At 49.5% G+C, this 17,038-nt stretch overlaps 1 protein-coding gene across 1 annotated transcript in view; it reads left to right on the top strand.

The window, feature by feature from the left end:
• Window positions 1–17,038, top strand: part of EXD3 (exonuclease 3'-5' domain containing 3) — a 293,521-nt gene that overhangs the window by 161,199 nt on the left and 115,284 nt on the right. The window lies entirely within an intron of this gene.

Genomic DNA, 17,038 nt, shown 5'->3' with positions numbered 1-17,038 from the left:
GCCTTGTGGTTGAGCTCCGGGGTCTCCTGGCCCAGTGGAGCTGCACAAGCAGTGTAGGAGCAGCACTGACTCCTGAGCAGACACACCAGAGAGCATGTCCTAGACCTCTGCTTATATCTGCTGTTCGATGTTGAAACTGGATCTGTAACTTAGAGAGGAAATGAGGGTTGTCCAGCTGGGCAGGTTGCTGTGAGAGGAGGCTGACGGAACACCCTGCGGGTCGGATCGACAGAATATGGGTCGATCTTACTGCAGGATAAATGTACATACTCAGATATAGCATACTGCCTTCAATCCTGTGGTTTTATTGTCCCAGAGCAGATTGCAGTTGTTATACATATGTGTATTTACAGTGGCACGCTGGCTTCTTGGCGATTTTAAACAAAACTTTAAAAAACCTTGTGGATTCTCCGATTCCCTGACATCCCATAAAATAACAGTGTTCCTCCTGATGGTTGTTGAAATACCACAAGAATCAGCACACACACAAAACCATGCTGCAGGAAACCCTGTACTCTCTGTAATAAATGCACAAGACTGTGCAGCAGCCGATGGAAAACTGACCCCTCTCCAGCAGGATCTGGGGTCTGGAACTGGTTAACTCTATGGGTTTAGTATATGCTGTCTTGGTTTACAATATAAATAGGGGTAATCAATCTGGCTAGGAATATATACTAACTGTTCTCTTACTTCCAGGAGAAATGCCTTCCCTGTAAATTGTGGTGGTGGAACAGCTGCATGTTTTATACCCCTCGACATGGGAAGATGCTGATTTGTCAAACCTCTCCATGTTCTGAATCATGTATTTACCTACATTCAAGGCTTTTAGAGCTTATTTTGTTCCACTGTCCTCTGCAGACAGCACAAGTCTGGCTGATAACGTTACTGATGCTCTGGAGGAGAACCCAAGCTCTTCCAGCCGCAGGTGCCCAGACACTGCAATGCTCTGTGGACTGTGTGTGAGGGGGGCTGTGGGCAGCACATGGAAATGGATCATCCTCCATCACTGTGCAATATTGACAGCCTCGTCAAAAATGGCAGATTTCTGCCTTGAAGAGGGTGCTCTGGGGCCTCAGTGGCCAACAGAGACCTCAGCAGTTCTTTTGTATGTTCTTTCTAAAACATCCTCATTCTCTGCAAACCTAATTGGACTTAATTAGAATGGAGTCTGGATGCCTGCCAGCCTGCCCGTGCTGCTCTGGGGCCAGGTTACAGACCCCAGGGCTCCCAAACTGCCCCGAGCCCTGCCCCCTCCTTGCAGAGGGCTGGCGGAGGGTTTTGGCTGTCCCTGAAGTGGGGAGCAGGTTGGGCATATGAGTGGGGCTCTAGAAACAACTGAGTGCTGCTGTGTCCATGCTAGGCAGAAGGAAGAGGATGGGGAATACTGATCCATCACATGGGCCACTCTCCTCCCTTGTCTCCGTAGAGCTGGTCCGCCAGTGCAGGGGTGGGTTATGGACACCATCAACCATCACAGATAAGCGTTCGCTCTGTGTCACAGGAAGCAATGTGGCATCCTGCCTGCCTCCCTCTGTCTCATGGAGCAAGGGCTTGTTTTGTCTCCTGGGCTTCTGTTCTGTAAATGATTGGAGTAAATATGTCAGCAAATATTGTTGTCGTAACAATTAATGTGTGTAGTGCAGAGCCCACGGTAAAAATAGGTTCCAATTCAATGTTGTACCCAAGATTGCTGGAAAATATGTTTCCTCTGTCATCTCCCTCAGCAGGGACGGAGGGGCTCGCTTTTGCAGACGTAAAGAATGGGATTGCTTTGTCACCCTGCCAAAATACTGATGGCTTTTTCTTTTAAAACAATGGCCAATACTGGTTACTTCTATCTGATTTAGAGCAGCAAGTGCCCAGGGAATGTCACCCAGGGGCTTCTCAGCATTTTGTTCCCTCTCGAGCTGGGCTTTGGCTTGGTTGCTCCAGTTAAAGGCTCCAGGAGTGGGGATTACAGCCAAAGGTGTCAGTGATGGCACAGGAATGGCCTTCTCTTTCCATGCATCTCTCAAGTGCTGTGTTGTAATAGGACTTGGTGATAGTCATGGAGAAACCACCCCTGCACAGCAGCTGTAGCCAGGCCTGGTGCTGCCTTTGGCAAGGAATGTTTTAGGGGGGCTGAGTAAAAATAAGATTAATTCTGTCTTTCGGTGACATGCAAAAAATCCCCTGAGAAGTTCTACATTTCACAGCCTTAAAATATTTGAAACCCATTCCCTCTATTTGAAATGCAAATGTCCTGTGCCTGTCACCTCTGCACACATTTGAATATCTTGTATGCAAGTATCTTGTATTTCAGATATCCGAAAGTACCTCCTTCAGGAAGGGGTGATGTGAAATGATGCTTGGGGTGTTCTGACATGATCAGGCCAGAACAATGAGCCCTTACAGTAGTTAGGAACGTCTCTGTAGAGTTGTCAGGGTCTGTTGTGGGCAGCCTTAGGGCCAGCTCACAGCCTGGCTCACGTGGGAGGCCAGTGATCCTCTGCTCTCCACAGCTTGGAGGGAGTTCTAACACAGAAGTAGCATTTAAAAAAGAAAGAAATACCAAAACTTGCTAAGGAAGGTGGCTGCTGGGTGGCTGCAGTCATGACTATGGGCAGCTGACAGCTGGGTCATTTCACAGTGGGAACTTTGGCTCCTTCCCCAGGTCCCTCCATTCATGGAGGTTGTTGTCTCCCATCCCTCCTGGTGCTGCAGGTGGGATGTCCCTGCTTGGGGACATCCTGCTGTGACACTTGGGTATGGCCTGTCAGGACAGTAGGAGGACATTCCAGTCTCATAAAGAAACTCCTGAAAACAGACATGTTTTGGCAGATATTACCTGGATGAGTGGTGCGGCTTTTGCCATCCGGCTTTTCCGTGCTGTCTGATTGAAGGTCCACCCAAAGCAGGTGTGGGCTGTATCTATGGACCTGCCAGTGCCTCATCACTGACTGCTTGGTGAGCCCGAGGTCTCAGGACATTTTACTCTCCGTGGCTGGGGTGCAGTGTCTGGCCCTACCAAGTTCTTGTCAGTGACAAAACACTTGTGTGGAAGCAGATCAATGGAGGTGCAGGGCTGGCAGTGCCACTTCTCACACACTAACAGGGTGAAATCACGGTTTGAATGGTGATAAACTGAGGAGATAAACACTGCAAGTTGTTAGCTTTAAATCTTTATATCACAATGGTTTGAAGGGAAAACAGCGTGTTCAGTGTTCTATGGGCTCGCTGAGAAATTCCTTCTGTTCTGGAAGAATCTTGTGGTTAAAGGATTCTAACTCTGCTGTAAAACCGTCACTGGTGTGAGGCTCTGCAGCCACATTTGGAGCCAGGAAAGCCCGTCTGTCCGCAGAAAAGCTACCTTTCCTCAGAAGTGAAGCTGCTGCTCAGCTCAGTTCTGAGTCCAAAGCTTTGCTGGGGGACCCGGGTCCTGCAGGGCGGCTATGCCACCCCCCACCTCCCCTGGGCCTCTCTTTCCTTTCCCACCCTCTGTTTGACTTGACCCTTTAGCCTTTAAGCTGGCCAGGGCAGGGACCCTGCTTGAACAATACCTAACACAAGAGGAGGCTGATCCCAGGTGAGGTTTCAGGGCTTTCCGGCAAGTAAAAATGATTGCAATTATATCCCCTGCAAAAATAAATGTGTGGGGAAAAAAAGATCTCAGGCTCCAGCTGCAGTTTGTGCATCTGAACAGCCCTGCATTGATGGTGGGATTATCTGCAAATTCAAATAGGTTGTCTCTTTCACTTCACTGAATTCTCTGATCCTAAATAAGCAAATTACATCACCTATTCTGATGTCCTGTTTAACTTATGACCTCAGCCTGAGTGCTGCAGGATGTGAGAGATAGCTGCTCAATTTCATTGTCTGGAGATCTGATATATTTTTCGCCTTTTTTGCCTCCCCCTTCCCTGCTCTTTCAGTTTCCAAACCACTCACCCCAGCCTTTACAAAGGTGTTAGCAAGGGATTAGGAGTAGGCGGGGAAGAGGGGGAAGGAAGAGAGGAAACCACCTTTTTTTTTTTTTTAAATTAGGTGCAAAAGCATTCTGACAGTTGCAGCAAATGTTTCTGGGTTTTTGTGGTTGAGGTAACAAATTTCGTTGCTGCAAAGCTCATCATGTGCAAGCTGATTTACGCAGAGGGAGCCTGGGATGGAGCAATCCATTTAGCGGGGACAAAGAAAAAGGCCTTATGATGAGATGGAAACCCTGTGCTTGGGGCACTTTGCGAGAACCTTTGAAGCAAGCCTGGGAACTCTGGCAATATTAGTCAATAATTAGTAATATAGATCCCTCAAGCTGTCGTTTAGATTGAAAATGTGCATGTCTCTCATGAGCCTCTGCCACACCAATCTGATCAGCAGGCTTCTTTTTCTCTTTTATGTGGGTTGCTCTGTCGGTCCAGACGATGATGAGAACTGCCAGGCATCATCTTTCTCACTCACTTGAGAGGAGAGCAGCTATCTCCTGCTCTAGAGCGGCATGGAAGTAGAACCAGGGCAATTTTGTTTTGTGGTCACCTTTTGGGACCTGAGCAAGTCATTTTATTCATTTAAAAGTACCAGTTGTCCTTCCTCATGCACAGGGAAAAAACAGTAGAGTTTAAAGGCTGCATATTTTGTGAGATGTTTCTGCCCCAGCAGACAGCAAGGGGTTTGTCTCAGGAGCCACTTAGGAAAAAAAGCATCTTCAGCTCAAACAGGGCTGAGGCGATCATCAAAGAATTCGAAAATGTCAGTTCTCAAAGCCCCCGATTCAGCTTTTGAGCTGCTTTCCACTGAGGTAACATCACATCCCCATTTACTTCCTTTCAGCCCTGAAACCTCTTTGGAAAGGGCTGTGTCACCATCTAAATGAAGAATTAAGAAGGGTCACGTGTGCTGGATTTTGATGACTTGGGAATGCTGAGAAAGAGAATATCATTTGGAAACCCTCTGTGGTTTAATAAAAGGTTCATCCATAGGATGCAATTTGTCAGCGCCTACAGGTCAGGAAAACCTGTGATTAAGAGCATCTGTGGTTTCCCCAGATGTGTGAGTGAGCTGATTACTCCTCCCCAGCTCGTCACCCAAACACAGGGCTCAGCCCTGTGCCTGCCCATGATGTGGGCTGTGATTTCTTGCTTCAGAGTGGGATTGTTCAACACAAAGGGTAAGGCCCTCTTAATCTTTTTGTTTATCCTGGGTTTGGCAATTCCGATGTAATCTGCAGCTTGTGCTGCAGAGGCTCTGGCCAGGAAGCACAGCTGGTATTATTCTGCCTCGACAGACACTGTTGAGGGAGCGAATTGCCCTCCAAAGATACTTGTGTGGGACTGAGTGTGAGGGCTGAGTGTGAGAGCACCTCAGCCTGGCACCGCGCCCCATCCACGGGGACTGAGCCCTTGGTGTGCAGTGGCTCTGCACAGCAGTCCTTAAATACCAACAGACTCTGGGATAGTTTGTCATGGCAAATTCTGCTTCTTTCGAGTCTCTGGTTGAGATTGTTATTTGCTGATCTCTAAGGCTTTATAAACCATAGTGAGAGCTCATAGTGAGTGGTTGGTGTTACATGCAGGGCTGTGGAGACACGCCAAAGCAGCGCAAAGAACACAGAATGGTTTGGGTTCAAAGGGACCTCGTCCAGTTCTAACCTCTCTACCACGGGCAGGGACACCTTCCACTAGACCAGGTTGCTCCAAGCCCCATCCAACCTGGCCTTGGACACTTCCAGGGATGGGGCAGCCACAGCTTCTCTGGGCAGCCTGTGCCAGGGCCTCCCCACCCTCACAGGGAGGAATTCCTTCCCAATATCCCATCTATCCCTGCCCTCTGGCAGTGGGAAGCCATTCCCCCTTGTCCTGTCCCTCCAGGCCCTTGTCCCCAGTCCCTCTCCAGCTCTCCTGGAGCCTCTTTAGGTACTGGAGATCCCAGCGGACACTGAGCAAGCCGCAGTTTGTGGGTGCCAGGCAGGCGGGTGAGCAGCACACTGTCCATGACAGCTCTGCCACATGATACTTGAGTGCATAGAGCACCAATCCTGTAAAATTCCTAGCCTGGAGCTGGCTTAGCCCTGTGCTCCTGGCCACGTAAAACTCAGAGTCCCCCAAAAAAGGGCTCGACTGGGCCTAATTCTCAGCAGCGAGCGCGGCCGGCGCTGCCTGGTTCCCACAGACTGTACACTTCCCTGCCAAGATTTCAGTATCTTCAGAAATTCAGTGGAGCATGAAGGTCACAGCAAAGGGAGAATGACAGCCTGAGAGTTTTTTTTCCCCTTTCAGCAGCTCGGAGCAGACTGTTATCTCTCTCTCTCATGTTGACTGTTTTCATAGGGTTAGCGTGAAGTTTATGTTTTACACAGCCCAGTGGCAGCCGAAGCTGGGAATGCAGCAGATCAGCTGTGTTTCTTCAAGGAAGACGGTCTCATGTTGCAGACTTTCTTTCTCAGTGTCTGCAAAAGCTTGGTTTCCAGTGAAATATCCTTTACAGATCCTTGTCTTGAGGTTCTTTTTATGGATGTATGTGAGAGACCATACCCAAGGTTTTGGTTTGGGTATTTATTTCCTTTCTTTTATTTTCACTTGCAAAGCTGCAGGCGGATATTAAACTTTGTCGGGGGGAGGGAGAAGCTGTTAATTTTTCACGGTGTTATGTATTCCAGTGCTCAAAATGATGATGCCAAATTAGCCATTAGAGGTCAAACCTCAGCTGACAGCAAATGTTTTCTTTTGAGGAAGTCATCCTTATTACTGGGAACCAGTTTTGTTCTCCTGTGCTAAGTGCAAGAAAGGTATGAATGTGTGGTTTTTCCTGGAGGGCAACACTAGCTGGAAAAATGCTGGGTTTAGCCAGTGGAAACAGCACAAGCAAACAACAATTGGCAGTGAAAACAGCACTTGTATTTAGACTAGCATAGAAAAGAAGACACAATGTAGTGCAGAGTAAATGTCCTTTTATACAGCCTGTACAAGGTTTTTTCTTCCTCTCGTGGTTTTGGACAGACTGTGAAGTGCGTTGGTCAGCAGAGATGCTGGTGCACTGGGAGAAAGTAGTGAAAGGTCAGCGGGTGACAGTGATGGAGTGACTGTAAGGAAAGCAAGGAACTCTGGAGAAGGCACTGACACAGCTCTAACTCCCATGTGTCCTGAAGAAACCGTCCCCATGGTTTCTCTCAAATGTCATGAGAAAACAAGAGATTTGTAGCCAATTTAAGTTCTGTTGGTTTCCAGTCCCCTGTGCCTCCTGAGGTCACAGTTCAGTGTATTGACTGTGTCAAGAAGTCAAAATTCCCATGTTTTATACACTGTGGAGTTTCTCCTCCTTTTTGACATTGGTGCCCTTATAATGGTCTTTGTTTGTATGTCGTGGTGAGGATGGGTTGGCCAGGTCCTGGTGTTTGAATGGCTGTATATTCATATGGGGGGGGGTTCAGGATGAATAGCCTGTGTATAAATCAACAGTGCAACCAATGGGTCTCATTATTTGAGAGACCTGGTACATCGAAAGTTCAATATTGTCATGGCAGAGTTCTTGTTTTCCCAGTGGAGAGACCAGCTTCATTAGCAGCTCAGGTGTAGTGGATTGGTTTGAACCCATCCAGAAGAACTCCAGGCCTTTATTTTCCTCCAAAGATCAAGAGGATTGAATAGTGGCAGGTAGGATCCTTCTAAACATCTCAGTGTGTGCACAGACAATATCATAGAATCACAGAATGGTTTGGGTTCAAAGGGACCTTAAATCTCATTCCATCCCCTGCCAGGGGCAGGGACACCTTCCACTAGCCCAGGTTGCTCCAAGCCCCATCCAGCCTGGCCTTGGACACTTCCAGGGATGGAGCAGCCACAGCTTCTCTGGGCAACCTGGGCCAGGGCCTCCCCACCCTCACAGGGAGGAATTCCTTCCCAATATCCCATCTACCCCTGCCCTCTGGCAGTGGGAAGCCATTCCCCCCTTGTCCTGTCCCTTCATCCCTTGTCCCCAGTCCCTCTCCAGCTCTCCTGGAGCCTCTTTAGGCCCTGGAAGGGGCTCTCAGGTCTCCCTGGAGCCTTCTCTTCTCCAGGTGAACCCCCCCAGCTCTCCGAGCCTGGTTCCAGAGCAGAGGGGCTCCAGCCCTCTGATCAACTTAAGGCAGTGTGTTCCCAAGTCCTGTTGAGAATCTGTACAAAACCATTGTACTGTTGTTGCAAATGCCATTAACTCCTGCTATGTGCATTGTGGGCACTGCACAGTTCTGCAGCCATGCCAGCTCTGCAGTGTTTGCCAGAGCAGCATCAGTGCTGGCAGCAGACTTTTGTTCCTCTGGAGGAATGTGGGATCTCCAGGTGTGTTTGGAGGAGCTTTTCTTGGAGTCAGCACAATATGCTGAGCCACACATACGTGGCTTCAGCGTAGAATTTGCCAGATCTGTAATTGCTCAGCAACATTTATCTGAAGACCTTTAGGCATTAAACTGTGTGACTTCTGACTAGCATAAAACAAACTGTATCTGTCATTCATAGTATTAATTGGACGAGGTGACACCCTACACCAAAACCATGTGTCCATGAATCATAGAATCATAGAATCAGCTGGTTTGGGAAGGACCTCTGAGATCATCAAGTCCAACCCTTGATCCACTACTGCCATGGTTACTAGGCCATAGCAGTGATGCCACATCCATGGCATCATCTTAAAAACCGCCAGGGACAGAGAATCCACCACTTCCCTGAGCAGCCCATTCCAATGCCTGATTACCCTCTGTAAAGAAATTCTTTCTAATATCTAACCCAGACCTCCCCCGGCACAGCTGAAGACCCAGCCCTCTTATCTTACTGATCGCTGCCTGGGAGAAGATCCCGACTCCCACCCGGCTACATCCTCCTGTCAGGGAGTTGTAGAGAGCGAGGAGGTCTCCCCTAACCCTCCTCTTCTCCAGGCTCAACAACCCCAGCTCCCTCAACCTCTCCTCACAGCACTTGTGCTCAAGTCCCTTCCCCAGCCTCCCTGCTCTTCTCTGGACCTGCTCCAGCCCCTCCATGTCCTTCCTGAGCTGAGGGGCCCAGAACTGGACACAGCACTCATGGATCCTGGTGACATGTGGTACATAATTGTCTTTGGCATCTAGTGCTGCAAAGGCATTTCCATCTGGTAATGAAGATGGCCAGCAACATATGTGGGGTTTTTTGGGCTTTTCAGTAAGGAAGCCCTTGTCCCCGTAAGGCGCATATGGTTTGAATGAATGATGGAAGAGACCGTTTTGTATTTGTGTGAACCCTCTCATCCAAGGACCATACAGAAAAAGGGACACAGAAAAAGGGACAGGTACAGCAATGTCCTGGTGAAAAGAGAAACAGAAAGCTTTTAAATGAGTTTCACAATTCATACATTGTGTCAGTCTTGATGAAGATGACATTTTTCAGTTATTGTGATGAAATGCAGCTATGCTGCATACTGTAAGCCCAAGGTAGGATCTGGCTGAGCTAGCTTAGAGGGAGAAATGACAGCGTAGGGGTTTTAGCAAAGGTGGAAAACGTAACATTCAATACATGCTTCTTGTGAGTCATTGTCTTTTCTCTGGACAAGGGGATTTGGATGATTTATTTGTCTTAAGACACATAGTCTGAGTTGATCACCCTTTTATTCAGGGAAGTGCTAGGGCAGGATGCAGGTGAAAGCCTGTTTTTGCCTCATCCCCAGAAGCTTCTCCATTCCCATCCCCACCTTGGTTTTTCTCTTGATGGTTTCTGGGGGAGCTGCTCCTGCTGAGGCATTTTAGTGAAGTGGGAGAGTATCTGATGTTTGAGGTGAGCACAGCAAAGTTTATTTTCCTTACTTCCCCTTAAAATGCCTATGGTTGCAGGTGTCCTGCAGGGAGTCCCACACCCCATGTCCCCTACTACCTTTCCATTCCTCATGTTTGAAGCTCACGTTTGGGGAGGGGGCACATGGGCAGCCAGATGTTGAGACTGATGCAGCTGAAATGGGAGTTTCCATCTGCAATTGGATGAGTGCTTTTTAGTCATAAGGGATTGCAGGAACAAGTTACATCTCAGGTGAACCTGTGGCATGACTGTTTTACCTCTGGCAGCCTGATCCTGGGGCTTGGCAGTGAGGACGGGTGTCCTGCAGAGGTGTGGGTAGTGGACCAGTAACCTCTATTGGGTTTTTAATTTGACAGTCTAATTTCATGGACTTTAAAGAAGGGGATCACTGAGCTTGGTCCTGCTGGAGGAAATGAGCTGGTAGTTGGAGAGAAGGAAGTTGGTGACAGAGGAGTTAGAGGAGGAACATGATTCCCTACAAACAAGGTCATGTGAATGGCTGTTTGGTGACAGGATGGAGTGATTGATGTGCAGGGATAATAGGTCACTGGGGAATCGGTCTGAAAGCTGAAGCCTCTCAAAATATCTAGGACATGGTGGAAAAGAAACTTAAGAAGACATCAAGAAGCTAGACAGCTCTTACCCCCAAGCCCACCTCACGGCTCTGGCTGCGCTGCTTCCCTCGGCGTGGCTTTGCACACTCCAGTTCCTGACTGTGTAAATGCGTTGGGCAATAAGAAGTTGTTCCCTCTATGCAGACACTGCCCTGTGTCCAAGGATTGAGTCTTGGCTCCCAGGACCAAACCCAGAGCAACCGGGACCAGCCTCCCTCGCCCTGGCCAGCCCTCGCTCCGGCTGCCCGCGGCCATGGGGCCATTCCTCCCCTGACGGGGCCTTCCCTGGATCAACCACATTTACTGGCATTTACTGGTGGGCTCAGATTACCCCAGTGAAAATAATCGGTTATGCAAAGTTACGCTGTTTAGATTGGGTTTCTTCTGTGTGGCCAGCGAGGTGTGAAAGTCAATCTGCACCGCAAACCCTGCGGGCACTTTCTCTGTGCTGACTGGATGTGATAGCTCTGGGGTTTGGCTGTCGGGGGGGAGGGGGTAAAGCTGGCCCTGGGCTCTGGGCTCGGCTCAAAGGGACGCAAACCACAGGTGGTTACAATGGGACACTGTGAACCACACAGCACATCTAAACCCAACCTGGCAAAGCCAACGGGTTGCCCGAGAGGAGGGTGTAAGGTCTGGGTCTGGCTGGGCTTGGGGAACCCTTTGGTCATCTCATCCAGGAGAAGGCTGGTGAGGGCAGGCCATGGGTGCTGATGGAATACTCTTGTTATGGTTTTGCCATAGAATCACAGAATCATTAAAATTGGAAAAGTCATCTAAGATCATCAAATCCAACCAGTTCCCCAGGACTGCCAAGGCCACCATATCCCCAAGTGCCACATCCACGTAGCTTTTAAATCCCTCCAGGCCGTGCTGCCTATTCCAATGCCTGACCATTCTGCCTAAAACTGACTCTAAACCTCCTCTGGCACAACATGGTGCACTCCTGTTCACAGGCACATCCTCTTGGTTCATACGGTAAACAACAGTGTAAGCAGTAAATTCTCACAGTTACAGGAAGGACTTGCTGTCACAGGAGTATTTCACAGTGTCCTTCTGGTACTTTTTTTATGATTGTCTTCCTTTTCCCCCTGATAGAATCACAGATTTGGAGTTTCACTGCAGAATAGTCCCTGTGCACCAACAGCCCCTCCTGACCCTCCTGCTGGCAGCCATAGTTTCCCTGTCGTTCCTGCCCAGAGAAACCCAGGCTCACTCCCAGTTTGAGCTGGTGTGTCAGCTGTGGGGAGGCTGCATGTGACATGGGGCTCAGGCTGGAGCCCTGAGCCAACACACCAGTGTGGCACTGTGCTGTCTGTAAGGTCACAGCAGTGGCACATCATAGCCACTATGAGGGGCTTGTTGGCTGCTTGTTGGTGTTCATAAGCATGGAACACTGGAACATGCCAAGATCTATGAGGGATAGTCCAAGGGTTGCAGACCCAATGGAATGGGAGAAACACAGAAAGGCAGCACATGCATATTTAAATCAGTGTCAATTTATGCTGTCGCTGATCTGTGACTTACCGCAGTAACATTCATATTCAGCTTTAGTGCCAAAAACAATACTCAGCTGCTTTCTTACTCCTTAATGAAAAATACCTCTTTAGGGCTTCTTTGAAGTCCCCACCCCTGAAAATCCCAGCTATATTGTCATCATTGTTACTGTTAACAGCCCCTGCCAGGATCGGGAACCTTTCCTGACAGATAGCTCCGCAGGGGCTTTGTCCAGAGCTTCCATTCAGCCCTGCACTATAGCCAGTTTGAAATGGCTAATGACGGGCCTCCCAGGGGATTGCTGCCAAGCTCTCAAAGACCTCCCAGGTTTGGAAGTGGCAGGGTGTCCTTTTCCTGGGGCCAGCCGCAGGAGGAATGCACACACTCAGATTCTCCTACCGAAGCTGCATCAGCCGAGTTATTTTTTCGGTTGCAAAGAGTCATCCATGCGTGCAGAGCCGGTTGCTTAGCAGGAGAGAGATAGCTGTGTCAGTGGAGGACATGGAATAAATAGAGGGAAAAGGTTAGGTGGGAAGATCGCCACTAGTTTGATGTGTTATTGTGTTTTAACATTGAAAATACCCTTTTGGAAAATCGCAGAAAAATATGAAAGACTTCGAAAAATTAAGACTTTGTGTCTGAGGTAGGACAAGACTCATCCGTGCCTGGTGTGCAGTGATGTTCATGGGTACAATCAGGAGTGTGAATGGTGTCTCCATGAGTTGGGCTCCTACATACCATTTGCAGAGGAGAGACAGAAAAACACTGGAGGATCCCTGAGGATCTGCTGGGAATGGGACTGGGACACTTCTACCAGGATTTCATGAGAGTTTTAGGTCTGTGTAGGCAGACACTGTGACCGGATGAAGCCAGATCTCTACTCTTCACCTCTCCCCTGCCCCAGTCCCTCTCTCACCCCCCTCTTCCCAGCACAAGTGCTTGTTTAACTGCAGGGCCGCTGGATCAGGGAACTGATCCCAGTTGAAACGGACCTGTCAAAACCAGATGGTTAATTTTATCCCCACTCAGCTCCCCAGTCTGGTTCACTCTGCAGCTGCCCAGATGTGCGGCCGCAGGGAGGGGGGCAGGGGGGCTCTGCCTCTGCTGGGTCAGCACAGGCTTGTGCTGGCCAAAACCCTGTGAGCCCACAGCTGGATGAGCTGCGGCCGGCGCTTCCACAGCCCATCCCAGCCAAACAGGGAGAACTTGCCGGGGGGCTCACCAGGAGCCCCTGTACTCCAGGGCTGCCCACTCTTGGCTCAGGAGATAGAGCCTCAGCCTTTCAGCCCTACCCTGGTAACATCAATTCAGTTTGGACCCTTCTGACAGTTCGAACTCTGGTTTGCAGGTTGAAATTTGAGCTTCAGCTCAAAGTGAGGTGGGTGCTTATCTCTGTGTCCGGACACCGCAGAGTGTTGGGCAGCTCGGAGCTGTCGTGCCCCTCGCCGCAGCTCTGGGTCGTGCTGACCACAGCTCACAGCTTCCGAGAGTGCTTCTCCATTATTCCAAGTGAAAAGGGCTCTTCTCTGTGCTTAGCAAATGCATTTCCCAGAGAATATGTAAGAATTGTTTCATTTCTTGCTCTTATGCTGCCAAATGCAGTTGAACATTTTTCTGCCACTAATGGAATCCAAATTAATACATTCTCTTCTTACTAAAATACTTTCTTTTTTTTTTACTGAGGGGAAAGCTGCCCTCTGCAAGTGATGCTGTGCCTTTAACTGGGCTGCTGCTGTACAGAGCAGTTGAAGCTTTATTTAGCCTGAATGAAAAACTCCATGTGAGTTGCTGAAGAGAGGAAGCCAGTGGTGGATGATTTACTTGAAATGCCCTACAGCAACGGGGTTATAAATGAGGAAGGGAAACACCATGAGCACTGAGATCTGAACCAGAGGAAATGCACGAAGCCTTGAAGTGACCTTATGCAAATTCCTAATGATGAGACTTAATTGAACTCATTTTTTCCAGGGGTTGTAAAGATCAAAATAACAACAGCCTTGAAATGCAAACGTCTCTGGATAATGCATGTGAATGTATGTTGCATACAGCCGAAAACTGCCCCGGGTTGGTGCGACCAGCCTGCCCCCAGCCTGCCCGGGATACCAGACCTGGGCTTGCTCCGGGAGCTGGGTGCGCCCGGGGCCCCGACCAAGGCATCGGGGCTGCTCGAGGAGCAAAGTAATGCCTGGGGTCTCCTCCTGCCTCCCACCCCGAGGGACGATGCCTCTGTAGAAATGCTGATTTGAAGCTCAGTGTTTCTGCGCTGAGCCCCAGGAATCCTGGGTGCCCCGGGAAGCCTTGGCGGTTCCCAGGAAGTTTGTAGTGTTCTTGGGAAGCGAGTGGTGTGCAGCTGGGACAGCCACTGGTGAGGTGAGCTGGTGTCCTCGGCCTGGTGCTGTGGGGCCAGTGCCCCATCGCAGACATGACAATCCCAGTGAGGAGAAGCAGAGCCGCTCCTGAGGGTCCCGGGGCTGTGCCCTGCTCGCAGGGGCTGGTTCCCAATGGGAAATAGTGTGGGCATGTGTTCAGTGTGACAGTGTCAGAAACTGAGCCGGAGACTGTCAAGACCGAATTCCTGGGCTGTTCCTAGAGCTTCAGATTTTTTTTGTCTGTGCTTTTATTTGGCTCTAGGATTCATGCCCCGGAGGGGGACTTTTCACAAAGGCATGTAGTGATAGAACAATGGGAAATGGCCTTAAGCTGAAGGAGGTCGGGGTTAGATGGGATATTAGGAAGGAATTCTTCCTGGTGAGGTTGCCCAGAAAAGCTGTGGCTGCCCCATCCCTGAAGTGTGCCTGCCCATGGCAGGCGGTTGGAACAAGATGATCTTTAAGGTCTCTTCCAACCCAAACCAGTGTGTGATTCTGCTTCTCCTCCTTCATATTAATGCATTCATGGCAACATGAAGACGTATTGATCTGGGGAGAAAAGGCAAGTTGGGCACTGCTGTGAAAAATACTCATTCCTGATTCTGGTGCCTAAATTCTCTGTGCTGGTGTTTCCAAGGACTTGCAGAGTGAGGCACCCACATGCATTGTGTGTCTGTGAAACACCAGCTGCCAAAGTCTTCTGAATTTCATTCCAAATACCAGATTAATAGATTTATTTAGATTCATAACCAGCAGTAGAGAGCAGGAGGCTCTGACCCAGTGAAAAACGGCAGATATGGCTGTGAACAGCAGCTAATGAAGATGAAAAACCTTCCCTGTCCATAGGAATCCAAACATAGCCTTACAGATGAGTCTGCTGGCCCAAGTGCAGCTGTTTGTCTTTCCAGTAATCCGAAGCCAGAGCAGAACCCTGAGAAGCAGAGGGGACAGTGACTGTGTGTGTGTAGCAGAGGTCAGTCATGTGTGCAGCTTCCCGTGGCAGAGGTGAACTCCGTGGCCCAGCGGTGCCACCGTGGCTCCATGGACACACTCCCGTGGGCACAGCCTGGCTTCCTGCCTCCATCAACCCAAGGACAGCAAGAAACTCAGCATCTTCCCTTAGAGGGAAGCTGGAAAACATGCTCTGTATTTAAAGTTCCCATGGCTGCAGTTTGAATTTGGCACACAGTTGGCCATGGGGTTATCTGAGGTCATGTACTCAAATAGTTGTAGATAAAACAAGGGCCTGTTTGGATTGGAAATCTCCAGAGGGCTTTTCCTCTGCGCGCGGGTAATGATATTGCAGAAGGACAGGAGCCAAAATAAAGATTCAGCTCCGTATGCAGTAGCACAGTAAAGTAAAATGAGCAATGGAAAAAAAAAAAGAAAAAAAAAGGGAAAAAAGAAAGTCTGTTTTCATTACGTTATTTTTTGAACTTGCTGTTGGGATGGAGGAGTCTCGGCCAAGGAGAGGGAGTCCTGCAGTGAGGCGCCATCCAGGACTGGGCTCGCTGCGCTGCTCTTCCAGGAAACTCCCTGTAGCTGTGGAAAGCCGCTGCTCTCCGGCTGGGCTCACCTGCCCACGGGCTCAGGAGCAGCCACCACGGCAGGTCCCACACTGCAGAGCTGGCAGGGCACGGGGGTGCTGCCCGGGGCTGTCCTGGCTCCTGCTCCTCTGCTCAAGAGTTTTGTTCTCAAAAATCCTTACCAGTCAGGGCAGCTATAAAGAGGGAGAAGTTAATGGGTTTTGGAAGTTAAAGAGGGAATCAGATTCTGTCAGGCTCTTTCACAGGCCCTTGGGCTTTTATGGGAAACTATTTCCTCATGGCTAATGGCAGACTGAAAGCACACTGGGACAAGAGCTGTGAGTCAGTACTTTTCCAAGCTGCTGTTGGAGAACAGCAAATGCCAGTAACAGCAGGTCTACCCTTTGCTCACTGCCTGCTGCAGTGATCTTTGTGCCTTCCCAGCCTCTTATTGGGAAAATAATTGAAATGTAAAAGCAAAGTGACAAAGTTGAGAAGAAAATTTGGCCTTCAGAAGCTTTCTGTCTTCCTTGGATGCTGGGGTGATGGATGCTGCTGTAAACACATCACCTAACAGGGAGTGGGAAAGTAAAGACAGGACAGGAATGAGGAGAAAAAGCCAGAGAAGGTGTTCTTCAATGTCGGAGCTCAGGGCACCAGGGACACTAAGCAGGACTGTCCTCTTGGTGCCTGGTGAGAGCACAGGGGGGATGTGGGGCGGCCCGTTCTGTCAGGAGTCAGGACTGATGTGTTGAGAGCAGCTCCACATCTTGCCCAGTCTCCATTGCTCCTGCTTTCTTCTCCCATGGAGTGGGACAGTATGATGAATCCTCCTGCCCGCACTTGGAATCCCGATGGAGGGCAGCTGGGCAGTGTTCCAGACATGCATTCCGGGTGGCAAATTGGCAGTGCCACCTCCAGGCTGATCCCAAGAGGGAGTTACTGTTTGACAAGAGAGCTGCTCCACAGCAGGCAGGGTCACCCAGGCATTGCAGGGACCTGCTGCAGGTCCTTTAGTGCTTTCCCCTGAAACCTCTTACTAGTAGGAATTGTATTTCTGTACAGAAATCGCCCTAAGACAGCTCATGGCTCTGTTGTGGTGGTTTATTGTGTTGGGTTTAAGCTTACTTGTTGAGGTGGTGTCTTGGACATGAGGAACCCAACTCCCAATGAGTTTAGTGGGACTCATGTGTCCCTCTCCTCTGGGCAGCTGAGAAGAATTCAGACTTAGCCAACAAATCTTCTTCTACACTTCCATTAGAGTT

The sequence above is a fragment of the Lepidothrix coronata genome, unplaced genomic scaffold, assembly GCF_001604755.1.
Source record: "Lepidothrix coronata isolate B3197 unplaced genomic scaffold, Lepidothrix_coronata-1.0 Scaffold237, whole genome shotgun sequence".
Taxonomy (NCBI): Eukaryota; Metazoa; Chordata; class Aves; order Passeriformes; family Pipridae; genus Lepidothrix; species Lepidothrix coronata.
This window is presented reverse-complemented; position numbering and strand designations above follow the sequence as displayed.